This window comes from Archocentrus centrarchus, chromosome 20 (genome assembly GCF_007364275.1).
Source record: "Archocentrus centrarchus isolate MPI-CPG fArcCen1 chromosome 20, fArcCen1, whole genome shotgun sequence".
In the NCBI taxonomy this organism is placed as follows: Eukaryota; Metazoa; Chordata; class Actinopteri; order Cichliformes; family Cichlidae; genus Archocentrus; species Archocentrus centrarchus.
The window spans coordinates 17,753,129-17,756,840 of NC_044365.1; positions in this window are offsets into that span (position 1 = coordinate 17,753,129).

Sequence of the window (3,712 nt, forward strand, 5' to 3'; positions counted from 1 at the left end):
GTTTTTTGAGTAGCCCCGGAGCTACGTTTTATCTACATGTATGAAAATGTACATGCTCATGTAACATACTAAGACGTACAAAAAAGTCTCTTGGACCCATACCCTAAACCCTACAGGAAGTCGGCCATCTTCAATTGAAGGTGTCAATTTTTGCGATTTCCACGCCTGCTATTTGAACGAACTTGTCCTAGGGCATTTCACCCAGTGACACCAAATTGGCTCCAGATCATCTACACAAGTAGCCCATCAAAAGTTATTCAGGGTTTTGTAGAATATTGAACGGTGTTTGCCATGGCAACCCTCTGAATTTGGACTTTTTTCAATTTCAAATTCACAGAGATTCTAAACATCAGCCCCTGGGCTGTGCTTTCTCTATGTACCTGAAAATGTGCCTGCTGATGTAAGATGCTAACATCTACAAAAAACTCTCTTGGACCGATAGCCCAAACCCAACAGGAAGTCAGCCACGTTCACTTTAAAGTGTCATTTTTGCAGCATTTTTCGCCTTTTTCAGGCCTTTTTGCCTCAACTCCTCCTAGGGCATTTGACCCAGTGAGACCAAAATGGCTCCAGATCATCCACACAAGTAGCCCATCAAAAGATATTCATGGTTTTGTAGAATATTGAACGGTGTTGCCGTAGCAACCCTCTGAATTTGGACTTTTTTTCCATTTCAGGCCCAGATAGGTTCTAAACATCAGCCCCAGGGCAGTGCTTGGTCTGTGTACCTGAAATCGTGCATGCTGAAGTAACATCCTAAGACGTACAAAAAAGTCTCCTTGGACCGATAGCCGAAATCCAACAGGAAGCCTGACATGTTCTAATTAAGGTGTCATTTTTGCAGCTTTTTCACATTTTTCAGGCCTGCTATTTGAATCATCTTCTACTACAGCTTTTCATCCAGTGACACCAAAATGGCTCCAGATCATCTACACAAGTAGCCCATCAAAAGATATTCATGGTTTTGTAGAATATTGAACGGTGTTGCCGTAGCAACCCTCTAAATGTGGGATTTTACTCATATACCACAGTGCACCAAATTGTTACATCTCTGACATACATTGTCCGATGTGCCTCAAACTTCACAGGGTTAATGGGAGGGTAAGGGAGACTGGACACACCCATCTATCAGCTTTGTTTCACACTCATAACGCCACCTAGTGGTGACATGAAATCAGTAGAATACTGATAACCATTATCCTATGATCATTACAATTTCATTGATGGCTGCGGGCATTACATAGAGCATTGTGATACTTTCATTAGTGGGCACTCACCGACGCCACCTAGTGGAAGCGGGAGACGAACGACGGGAGGTACGGCTAGCCTGCTGAGCCGTCAGCAGCCGGGTGAGCCCGCTACTCTCTCGTCTGCGAGAAACTCAGAGCGCGCCTCGGCTGGAGCGTGCCACGGGTCGACGCGCGGCTTGGCTGGAGCGCGCCACGGGTCGACGCGCGCCGGGTGCGAGGGCCCGCTCATCGCCGCTTGCGGCGTTAATTATTATTAGGGCCCGAGCACGAACTGTGCGAAGGCCCTATTGTAATTGCTTCGTTTATTATTATTATTATTATTATTTTTTTTTATTATTATTATTCAGGCAAATGATTGGCTTTTTGGGGGCTTTATCATATTCAAAAACTCATGAAACTTTGCACATGCGTCACACCTGGTGAAAATTTAAGTATTTTAATGGGCTCGGGCAAGGGCGCGCCCAATGGCTCGCTAGCGCCCCCTAAACTGGAGCCCCACCGCTGTGTTTCACGTACATGAATGAAACTTCATACACATGTATATCATGTCCAGGCGCACAAAAAATCCTCTTGGAGCCATGCCCTAAACCCAACAGGAAGTCCGCCATTTTGAATTAATTATGCAAATTTGGCGATTTGCAGCCCTCACACTTTTTCTAATAACTCAGAGGTTTTAGACGTTATCATCTTCATATTTGGTTTGTCTAACCTACACCCCCAGGGGAATCTAAATCTCGAAAATGGTGAGTTTTCGCCAAGGGGGAGGGGTCCTTATGCCCCTTTGAACTTTGATCATTCGCCATGAAATTTTGATTGCCTCTCATTCATACCTACATGATCCAATGTGCATCAAACTTCTCCAGTAGGATGAGGGTGCCCCCCTGAACACATACATATGACAATATTTAATATCAGTCGCAGCGCCACCTAGTGGGAACAGGAAATGTCATATTTTACACTTGGAGGTCCAGCTCCAAGGTGGTTTAGCAGAACCATCTCAAATTTCACCTGGAAAGCCTTAAGAAGTTGGACTTACTGTGTTTTCAAAACTGTGACTTTTTGACAAAAGGGCGTGACCCTTATGGGACGGCAAAGTTCGATGATTCGCCATGAACACAAAAATGGCTGTAACTCAAAGCCAACTTGCCCAATCTGGCTCAAACTTCAGTGGTGTGATAAGCACCCTGTCCTGAACACACTGATATGCATAAAGTCCATAAACGTTAGAGCGCCGCCTAGTGGCAGCTCGGAATATCTTAAAATAGCAAGTTTTTTGAGTAGCCCCGGAGCTACGTTTATCTACATGTATGAAAATGTACATGCTCATGTAACATACTAAGACGTACAAAAAAGTCTCTTGGACCCATACCCCAAACCCTACAGGAAGTCGGCCATCTTCAATTGAAGGTGTCAATTTTTGCGATTTCCACGCCTGCTATTTGAACGAACTTGTCCTAGGGCATTTCACCCAGTGACACCAAATTGGCTCCAGATCATCTACACAAGTAGCCCATCAAAAGTTATTCATGGTTTTGTAGAATATTGAACAGTGTTTCCATGGCAACCCTCTGAATTTGGACTTTTTTCAATTTCAAATTCACAGAGATTATAAACATCAGCCCCTGGGCTGTGCTTTCTCTGTGTATCTGAAAATGTGCCTGCTGATGTAAGATGCTAACACCTACAAAAAAGTCTCTTGGACCGATAGCCGAAACCCAACAGGAAGTCAGCCACGTTCACTTTAAAGTGTCATTTTTGCAGCATTTTTCGCCTTTCTCAGGCCTTTTTGCCTCAACTCCTCCTAGGGCATTTCACCCAGTGACACCAAAATGGCTCCAGATCATCCACACAAGTAGCCCATCAAAAGATATTCATGGTTTTGTAGAATATTGAACGGTGTTGCCGTAGCAACCCTCTGAATTTGGACTTTTTTTCCATTTCAGGCCCAGATAGGTTCTAAACATCAGCCCCAGGGCAGTGCTTGGTCTGTGTACCTGAAATCGTGCATGCTGAAGTAACATCCTAAGACGTACAAAAAAGTCTCTTGGACCGATAGCCGAAATCCAACAGAAGCCTGACATGTTCTAATTAAGGTGTCATTTTTGCAGCATTTTTCACATTTTTCAGGCCTGCTATTTGAATCATCTTCTACTACAGCTTTCATCCAGTCACACCAAAATGGCTCCAGATCATCTACACAAGTAGCCGTCAAAAGATAGTCATGGTTTTGTAGAATATTTAACGGTGTTGCCGTAGCAACCCTCTGAATGTGGGATTTTACTCATATACCACAGTGGCACCAAATTGTACATCTCTCTCATACATTGTCCAATCTATTCCAAACTTCACAGGCTTAATGGGAGGGTAAGGGAGACTGGACACACCCCTCTATCAGCTTTGTTTCACACTCATAACGCCACCTAGTGGCAACAGGAAATCAGTAGGACACTGATACTCATCTC